Source organism: Nanorana parkeri, unplaced genomic scaffold, assembly GCF_000935625.1.
Source record: "Nanorana parkeri isolate BGI_ZX_2015 unplaced genomic scaffold, ASM93562v1 scaffold1054, whole genome shotgun sequence".
Taxonomy (NCBI): domain Eukaryota; kingdom Metazoa; phylum Chordata; class Amphibia; order Anura; family Dicroglossidae; genus Nanorana; species Nanorana parkeri.
The window spans coordinates 197,831-208,301 of record NW_017307322.1 but is presented as its reverse complement, the minus strand read 5'-3'; positions in this window follow the sequence as shown (position 1 = coordinate 208,301).

Below are 10,471 nucleotides of genomic sequence, written 5' to 3'. Positions count from 1 at the left end.
TACTGGTAGCACTCCCCTCCCCAGCAGCACCTCCTTTTAAACCTCCTGTGGCTTCTCAGTTCTGTAGCCAGTGACCTGACCTCTTTCTCTGGCTAGACTCCAGAGCCCTAAGTAGAAATTTGGTTGCCTGCCCAAGCATCTGTCTCCCTCCTGAGTACTTTTATCGTTCACATCACCAGAGATAAGTGGAATGTGTTGGGTCTTTAGAATGCAGAAATTGGGACCAGTGACCACCACAGCTACAGACTCTTATTTTTGGTAGCGTAGTGAGGGAGACATATCATTGGGGGATTTCACTTCAATTCCTGTCCTGTGGACTCAACAGGATGTGAGAGCATATCTTTTCAATGTGAGGAAAGTCCTCTTTTAGACAGTTGTCAAGGGAACAGGTATTTCAATTAGAATATTTATCCCCTGATGCTGTTGTGGTGACAACTCCAAATTGTAGATTTACCCTCACTTTAATTACCGGTGACATTGGTGATCAGAACAGTTATAGGGAGTCAATCTCCCTGGGTAGCTCTAGACATACCTGCACTAAATTTATAATTTGCTATATATGCTCCAAGATGGAGGCTCTCGTAGATTAGAGTTAAGGCCACTCTACACAGAGGGGTCTTGAGGCAGTGTGGCTTTCACATATTTTGCAAAAGTTGCACAACTAAAATCTGTGATTTGACAGGGGTTCTAACCCCCTCACCGCTCTATCCAAATGTAAAGAACAGGTTTTACCACTAGTTATTCTTTAAGCTAGGTCTAAAGAGTAAGGTGATACAAAAATAGTTGATCAGTTTTGGTTTGACTTTTTTTAATTTTATTAAACCCACCATTATCTACCTCAGCTATACCTTGCAAAGCATATTATTCCAATGGTTTTTGGATGGGTCAGTGTGTGCAGGTGGAGGTCCTGTGATTTAGTTAGCAGTTCTTCCCTTGCAGGATCCAGAGGATTTCACAATTAAGTCAGAGGGGGAACCCTCTAATGTCTTGTTCAAATTGAGAAATTAATTTTAGATGGGCATTCTAAACCACCACAAAGGTGCACAAGTGCTTATTGTACCCAGGATTGGGTTTCTCCAGTGATAGGACAGTTTCTTCCCTGGGTGGGATCTGTATGAGTCAGAGGTACTGACTGGTGGCCTGTGCCAGAGCAAGCAATTAGTACTTTCCCTATACAAACAGAAGAAAAGCTGACCGTGCACCAGATTCCACTGGGATAGTTTATTGAAGCTTGTACCACATCACTGGTGTCCTGCCCAAGGTCCACCCACTCTGAAGCGTTTCACCAAATCATAGGCTTAGTCCTAGAAAAGACAGAGACCTCTATGACTAAGCTTGTGATTGGGTGAAACGCGTCAAATGGGGTCAACCTTGGACAGGACACCATAGATGTGGTACAAGCTTCAATAAACTATCCCAGCGGAATCCATTGTGTGGCCAGCTTTTCTTCTGTTTGTATGGGCTTATATTGGAGTGAGGATGTGCTTTCAGCGGCAAGCACTCGCCTCATTCCTTTCCTGAGCCGTGGAGGAGAGGGGCTTCTTTTCTGTGTTCTCCTAGCACCTCTCCCTCACACAGATCCCACCCTAAGCAGTGATTGTATGGAGAAAAGGCGAGGAAGAAGCTGGCCACTTATCACTGAAAGAACCCGTTCCTGGTTATGTATGCTTTTCTTTACCTAGACAGCAACAATAGAAAGGAAGTAGGACCTATTTTAAAGAGAACTTTGGGCCTGCATTGAATGGTATGCCAATACATTTCTTAGAAATTAGAGGATCCTACCACTATCTAGCCAGCGTGAATTTGTGGTTCGCTTTAAGGTATACATTTTTTTTTCATTGGGTGTATATTTATGAAAAAAATATGTTTCTGAAGTATCAAAGCTTGTGGGTTAGTATATGCCCTGCAATATATTTATCATCTATAATCAGGAAAGAATCACCTGGCTGCTTTGAGTTTCATACTTTTGTATTTGTGGAACTAGTTCAGTATATACAGGCTGTGGGAGGTTTCCAGCACTGCAGTGCAGTTTGTTGTGTTGTGAAGATAACAGACACTAAGCATCTATAAATCACATTGATGAGTCAACACTCAGCACAAGTGTCAGAGGAGGATTTCTCTATATCTACTGCTTCTCCTCTTAAGAAGATTCATTGTTGCCCTTCAGAATACATTAACGTGGTTTTTCCTTTTTACCAGGACTAGAACTGCTAAATATTGTAATATTCTAATTGTAAAAACTTCTTGAAGTAGTGGCAACTGTGAAACACAAACAAACAATGATGGCTCACATGGTGGAAGTGCCAAACATGGTAGATTTATTGAAGAACAATAATGGTAGTAAGGGCTTTGGACAAACTGTGTGGTCTAGATTGCTGGGCAGCAGACAAAAAAACAGCCCGGTAATTTGGGCACTGAACTTAGGCACATGAAAGCATTTACACTCAACAGGCAAACTGTTCTATTACTAGAAAGGCTGGGTACAGCCACCCAACTATAACTCAGTAGTAGCAATTAATGTCTCTCTTTCCTATGATATAGTATCCATGATACTATGATACTTTTTTTTCAAATTCTTTATTTATAGGCAACAAGGGTGGGGTACATTGCAAGGGAGCACATGCGACCTCCTATGATACTTATAGATGAAGTTCTGGATGAATCCACTTAATTTGTTGAATTCATATTGTAGGCTCAAAACCTGTTGAGTTCAGAAATAAGTTGGAGAAGAGACGAAGAAAATACTATACTAAATACTAAAAAATAGTAAAGCATCAACGATGAAAATGGGAGGACGAGAAATTTGTGTCATGTGGGGCAAATACAATGAACTAGCCAACTCGTGGTAGGAAAATTCTCTTGAGTTAAGGTTCACTCCAAAGCCACGGTGATTGATTAACATGGTAGAAGATGGGTTTTGTCTTAAAGGCATGGTTTATTGTGACACACCTTTCTATATGTGGGTACTGTTTATGCTAAAAAGGGGGAATGTATCAAATGAAATATAAATAATAAATTATTTTGTGAACTAAATAAGATTTTTCTCTGTGAAATGACTAGGACTCACCTAAACACTAAATAAAAAGAGAACCTTCAACCTAAAGGATCCTAATCATTTAGTTGCATTTAACACATGAACACAGCAATTCCCCCTTTCTGTCAATTGTGTGATGACAAAATGTGTTAGACTATGAGAAGCAAAGCAGGCAGCCAAAAAAAGGGGTACATATGCAGAATAGAAAGTAATAATTAATGGGGTTCCCTTAAATTTGTATTGTAAAGAATGAGTACAGTGTTTGAAGTAAAGCAGACCTAAAGTCAAAAATTGAAGCTGCGCTCAACCGCCCCCCCCCCAAACACAAACACACAATTTTACATGTCACCTATAAAGGGGCCCCTCAAACTTCCCCCTTGAGACCATTAAAAAAATGCCCCTCTCCTCCCGGCCCCTATGCTGCACAGACTACAGTCGCGCATTTTTGCCTTTATATGGGGAGTTCGTCGACCCAGAATTCCTCGTCGTACGCTCTACCTTCCGAAATCCCAGGGAGGACTGGCAGTCCCGAACCTAACCAAATACTACCAAGCAGCGCAAATAGGCCAACTCTCTAAATGCCATGCGAACTATGAGTTCCCGGCTTGGGTGGCTCTAGAGAATACGTTGACACATCCAACGACAGTAGCCAACCTTATTTGGCTTCCCCCCAGGCATCAACCCCCCATCTCTAATCCTATCACTTCTCATTCCCTTAAACTCTGGGACTCGGGGAAAACGACATATGGCCTAATATCCCCGCATAAACCCCTCATGTCCATACTGAGTAACCCTGCCTTCCCCCCGGCGCTTCAAAGCCCCTCTAGCTTTATTGAATGGTCTTCACGCAATCTCACCTCTTTTTGGCAGCTACAATCCACCTCAGGTATTAAATCATTCCCATACTTGCAGGAACACTACTCGTTACCCAACAGAGAAATCTTTTGCTACCTTCAGATCAAACACTTTATTACAAAACACATCAACAATCAGGACAGGCCCACCACACTCTCGCCTTTCGAACGAATCTGTCGAGACAACCCACATGGCCCAGGACTTATCTCCCTTCTTTACACGTCACTACTGTCTCTACCGGATGACCCTCCCCCATCCTATGTGTCTAAGTGGAACACTGATCTAGGAGATGTCATGGATGAGGAAGCCTGGCACCAGTCCTGGCAGAACACCAAATCCAGCTCGCGGTGTGCTAGTATGTTAGAGATAAACTATAAGGTCCTCCTGCGTTGGTACTTGGTGCCAGCCAGAGTGGCCACCTACAACTCCCACTGCTCACCTAACTGTTTCCAAAGATGTCCTGAATCAGGTACGTTTATCGACACCTGGTGGAGATGTCCGATAGTCTCGGGCTTCTGGGATGAAGTTTTTGCCCTCATTGACTCGGTGGTCTCTGAGACGGTGACTAAGGATCCAGTTTTTGCCCCACTAAACTGTAAACCAGAAAATCTCCCCAAAAAGACCTTTAAGCTGTCCCTCCACATCCTCTCTTCTGCTAAGAGAGAGATTGCACTGAATTGGCTCACAAAATCTCTTCATATCTCGCATGTGATTACTCATATTCATTGGATCATGGCCCAAGAAAAAAGAACAGCACAACTTGAGAATACTATGCACAAATTCAAAAATATCTGGTCCCCTTGGATTGATAAATTCTTTAACTCACCAATCTCCTCTCGCCTATGCCACATGTGATGCTATAGTCGTAACCTTATCATTGTGTGCATCCTCCGCCCAGTGTTACGGTCCAGCGCCCTATTCCTCTCCTTCCTTTTTCCTCTTTCCCTATGTCCCTTATATGTCGTTCTGTTCTCCGGTGTCTCCCCATGTGCTGTGTGTCTTATTGTTGCTAGTATCACTAATCTTCCATACAAGGGTCCTGATTAAGGATGGGCTGCATGTTCGAGTCGACCATAGGTTCGACTCGAACATTGCATGTTCTAGCGTTCACCGAACGCCGAACATTATGGGATGTCCGCCATGTGTTATGTTGTATATGTATGACCTGGTTGTTTCAGGCATCAGTTGCTATTGTACCATGTCTGTGACTACTTGTACTGTAAACCTTAATAAACATCTATTTGAGAAAAAAAAAAATGCCCCTCTCCATAATACCTCTATCCCAGAACTAGGTCCCTTGAAATCCCAGTGGCCACTGCTTCACTTCCAGTTCCCACTGTCAACTGTGATGGACCGGCTGCCTCTGAACAGGCATTGGGACATAAGGGAACCAGCAGAGTTAATGGAGCCAACTAGAGTCTTCTAGCAGGTCCCGGCCAATAAATAACAACTGGGCAGAGCCGGCCGTGACGTCACGGCCGGCTCCACCCAGTTGTTATTGTTTAATGACAGCACAGCGTCCCCAGGTAATTTGTCATTACAACTGAGTTCATGGCTGGCTCCGCCCAGCTGTCATTTGCAGGCCTTCAGCAAGTCGAGCCAAAGCATATGCCTTCGGCTCGGGTGAGCCGCTCGGCCGCCTTCGGCTGCTGTATGGGCTATAATGAATAGCCCGTACAGCAGCCCTTCGGTTCGACTGAACCGAAGGGCTCCGGCGGCCGAAGAGAGCCGAAGGATCAGCAGAAGCTACGTTTGGATCCTTCAGCTACTTTGTGAATAACCCCCTTGGTTTTAAGTTAAGAATGAAGAGAAGGCAATGAAACTGGATTGTGTAGACGGTAGAGAAAGGAGGCAGCAAGACCAGATTGTGAAGGAAACAGGAAAACAGATAGCAGGACTGGATTGGAGATGAGGGTGAAAGAGGAAGCAGTAGGATTGTATTGTAAAGGTGAGGTAGAAGAACCAGCGTGTAGAGAAAAAGAGACAGCAAGACCAGATTTTGGAGGGGGAGCAAAGATGCAGCGAGACTTTGTGAGGAGGAAAAGCAGTAGAGCTAGATAATGGAAAAAGGGGGCAGATATCAATGAGACCAGATTGTTGAGGAAAGAGAGAAGAGAAGGAAGGAAGAGACAGTTAAGACTAGATCTAGATGACAGGGTGTCTGCAGTGGCAGCTGTAGATTGTTAGCTTCCTGCTCGCTGTTTAGACATCTGAAGAACGTACTCCCTTATGTATCCACAACAATCAAAAAGAACAATTGTTACCCCCTTATGTATCCAAAACAATCAAAAAGAACAATTGTTACCCCCTTATGTATCCAAAACAATCAAAAACATTTTTGTAAAACAATGACAATTATTTTTTTTATATTAAAGCCCAATTCCAGCCAGCCATTGTTTTGGAGTGGCGAGGGCCAGAACTTATGCCAGTAATGTCTGCATTACTTGTCTTGTTCTATATTTTCAAACCTTTCCCTATGCAATTCAAAACAAAGCAAAATCTGGATGGCATTGGCCTTTACGCTGATAACACTCTGAAAGCTATAATAAGAAAACATCTTCCCTATAAGAGATAAAATGAAAAGAACACTTAGTGACAAGAGGGAAATTGGTGCAGATGCAGATATATCAGAGGTAATTTAGCCCTGATGCTCTGACATATTTTGGACTGTGTTGAATTGTTAATCTCTACGACCTCCACAAAGCCAGTCACCGCCTGCTATTACAAAATGATTTCTTGTGCTGACATAAAAACATTTACAGCTTGACTGTTCTCACTACAAAAAAGAGATAAAGATTACCTTAATCTCTAATGATGTGGTTTAGCTAACAGGAAGTGAGAGGGTCACAGGTTTGAGTTCTTCAGTGCAGCAGACTGACAATTTAGATGGGTTTATTAGGTTGTTACAACTGCAAAATAAACAACACAGATGTATGACTAATCTCTATCTCTACATTGAACTAGCATTGACCATACACTAACGGTGGTAGATTTTCATACAAAGGTTTATATGAAAAATGTTGTTAGAACATTCGATAGTGCCATCAGGGACTTGTAGAATGTTGTCTGAAATATAGTTTGATTTCAGCATTTGATTTTGGAAATTACTGGAGTTTTCAAATAAAAACTACATTCACTGTTAGAAAATACATTTTCCTTCCTGTTCTTTTGATTTTTGTTTTTTTCCATTACATTGGTCGAAAACGATTGTCAATTTTACCCTATTAATGAATTTTTCTTATCAAAATTCTACTGGTGTATAGCCATCTAAAACTACTAATAAAAGACAGACCCAGAGAAATTATGCGGGGTGTCTACATGACTGTGGGGTGGAATTGTCCCTGGAAAAAGGGTTAAAGATGGGGAAGGATAGGGGGAGCAGATATTCCCTGATTGGAGGCTAGAGTCAGGTCATAGGGAGGAGCTGCATGGGAAGGAGGCTGGTGGGAGCTAGAAAACATGAAAATAAACCCTTGTCTGCAAAGCATGCTATGCCATTGATTAGGAATGGTACCCCAACACATTTACAAAGCACATTTGTCCTGTGGTCAAAAAAATAAGGGCTGGAGTGATTTTAGCAGTGCCTATTTATTCTGCAGCTCACTTCATCTAATATCTCATGCAAGAAAATTGGCAGGTCCCAACCTCTGACCTAATAAAATCAGGGTTCTCTAATGTGGAAACAGTAACCTTCTCCAGCAGCGAAGGTAAGTTAAAAAAAAACATAGCGCAAACATCGGGGCATTTTGACAAGTACAAGTACTGTCAAAATGCCCTGTTTTGCCCTGGAAATCTAATCTGTAATCTCATGAGATCTCAGGGAAAGGCATTTTCCTCCCCTGAGATGATGTGCATGGTCACATGTCCTAATCAGATGTGCCAGAGTTCCAGAAATTAAAGGGAGATATATGAATCTGCCCTTAGTTAAAATGCCCACTGTGAGAAGAATGGGGAGGAAAGGAAAAATAAGGTATGTAAAGGAAAAAAAAGCCTGCAATTATCGAAAAGTTTGTAGATTGTCATCACTTAACATTTCTAAAGGTGTATTTGTTGTAATTTCAAAGATATGGGTAAAGTTCCGCTTCAATATCTATGGTGACCTGTACCCTATCAGAAATACAGGAGTGGTGCAACATATCTGGATGTTTCTTTATTTGCAGTGCCAACAATCTGTGAGTTCAGTTGGTGTTTTCAAATGAGACAATACAGTTATTGGCAGCTTTTCTAAGCATTTTATTTGTCTACTATGCGATAGTGGTCATGGCCATGTATGCCTTTATAATATAATAATATATTAAGAACATACATTAATATAGGCCCACTGGAGTTTGTGTGTGTGTTTTTACATGATTTCATTTTCTAATTTCTAGAATGACATGAATGGTTTTATAATTATCTACAAGTAACGGATATTTTCTGATTATGTGATTTATACAGTGTAATTCATTGATGTACATTAAGGGAAGAGAAACATGTTATAGATCTAGTGTGTGTGTGTGTGTGGTGGGGGGTCGTGAATTTCAATTGACAATGTTGCCACTATTTTATACGGGATTGGTTCATGGATTACTCGGTAAGGAAAACATTTTAATCGTGTGGTATTCAATGAAGATGTTATATACTTTCAGAGTGTCGGTGAATGCCTTATACATTTGGAAATATACATGGGCATACGTTTTCATTCTGCCTTGTTTTTAGTCCTCTCTGAGGTGCCCATTTGATTTATTCAAAGCAAGTTCAACTAGGATGAAGCCCCAGGGCAAATTATTAAGCATTATATTTCTCAGGAGAGTTGGGATTGCCCTGGAACCCCTCCAGGAAGGGTTGAGTTTGTGGCCAAGGACATTGGGGCTGGTCTGCCTAGTCTGCTGTTTAAACAACGTTTACTAGATTTAGATGGTATGAAAAAATAAAAGTTGGCTAGATGTTGCCTGCTGTTTCTAAAGGAAAAATCAACATCTATCACATGTAATACAAATTAAATTAAACTTGTGTTATAGAAGAACATTAACAATCAATATATTTATGAGAGTAAGAAACCCTAAAGTAAATGTAACTGCTGGAGTTCACGGTGGATATTTCTTATGTTGATACTCATAATACTTGGCAATGACTGAGCTTCTAACCTTTCACTACAGCTATGGCAGAATTTCCTGCCCATCCCTCACGTATCTAATGCAGGGGCTCCAGGTTATAATTAGCATTGCTGACTCTCCAAATATTACTCTGGACCTTCAAATGATCAGGCACGTAGTCTTTCCTGCAAGTAAAAAGACTGAAGGCACACTAGACTGTGTAAACGTTCTTGTCTATGCAATGGAAAAATCACATGTACAGTTTATCAGAGACCTAAATGCCACTGAGAATGCCTACGAGAGTAAAGTTAGGTTCTAATGTAGCTTTGCTGTCAATTTTTAGGTAAACAGAAGTGTATAGTTGGCAGTAGTGTTTGGATGAATAAAGTTATCAGTGTTTGAATTTTTTTTTCGGGGTGCAGTCTGCCTTTTCCATTGGATTTGTACTATTGCTACTGCATTCATGGAAAAATATATAGAGGTAAGTTGTAAAATGGACACTGTACCACAGTGCCATCAGCTTCAGAGGTCAGTAAGAGCTTATTTTAAAGCTCAGTTATTGCTTGTTAAACTACATCTAAAAGCCCCTGCATGGCAGTCCAAACAAGTCCTAAATCCAGTTACTATGTGATACATTAACCTTCTTTTACCTTCCGTGAGCCAAATCCTCTTTCATTTGTGCATACACTCATTTCCCAGACACTGCAGCTCACTGTGGGAGGGTTTCAGTAAAAAAAAGGCAGTGCTGTCAATTCAGAAAGCAGTGGGCAGGACTAGGTGTGGCCAGTTGCTGATTGACAACCTACAGGCTTGTGACTCAACAGTGACAATGCTGATAGCCAGCCCCCTGTAACATCATCTAATCCCACTGAAGTACAAACAGACACAGCCTATATAAGAGTGCCAACTCTGCTCTGAATTCAGGAGCAGTGCAGCATCTTTGCCACCCCATCACAGGAAGCTACATTAGGTGGACTTCACTGGCAGGATCAGCAACTATTTGTGGGACTTTGTAGTGGGTTAATGGGAAAACAGATGCAGATGTACTTAATTGTTACAACACATATTTTTTAACAGGAGGCAAAAATGTTACTTTACTAATATGTAAATATGTGAACAAACATAATCTGGCTACATTCCTATTCAAGGTAAAGTGGCAGTGTCATTGTAAAGGCCCTACACAAACATACTCACCTTGCCATCATATGTGAACAAACATAATCTGGCTGCATTCCTATTCAAGGTAAAGTGGCAGTGTCATTGTAAAGGCCGTACACAAATATACTCACCTTGCCGTCATTCTCTAGTTCCTGTTGCCTTCATCACAGCCGGCAACATGGGGGATTGTCAGATGTTAAGATCAGTATCCGGCGGCTGGCGGGCCCCCCATCTCTGTGCCGGGAGTGTCAGATGACACTCCCGGCGCAGAGACTGGGGGCCCGCTGGCTGCTGGATCCCTGCTCTCTATATACATTGCCCCCCCTCCTCTCTATATACATTGCCCCCC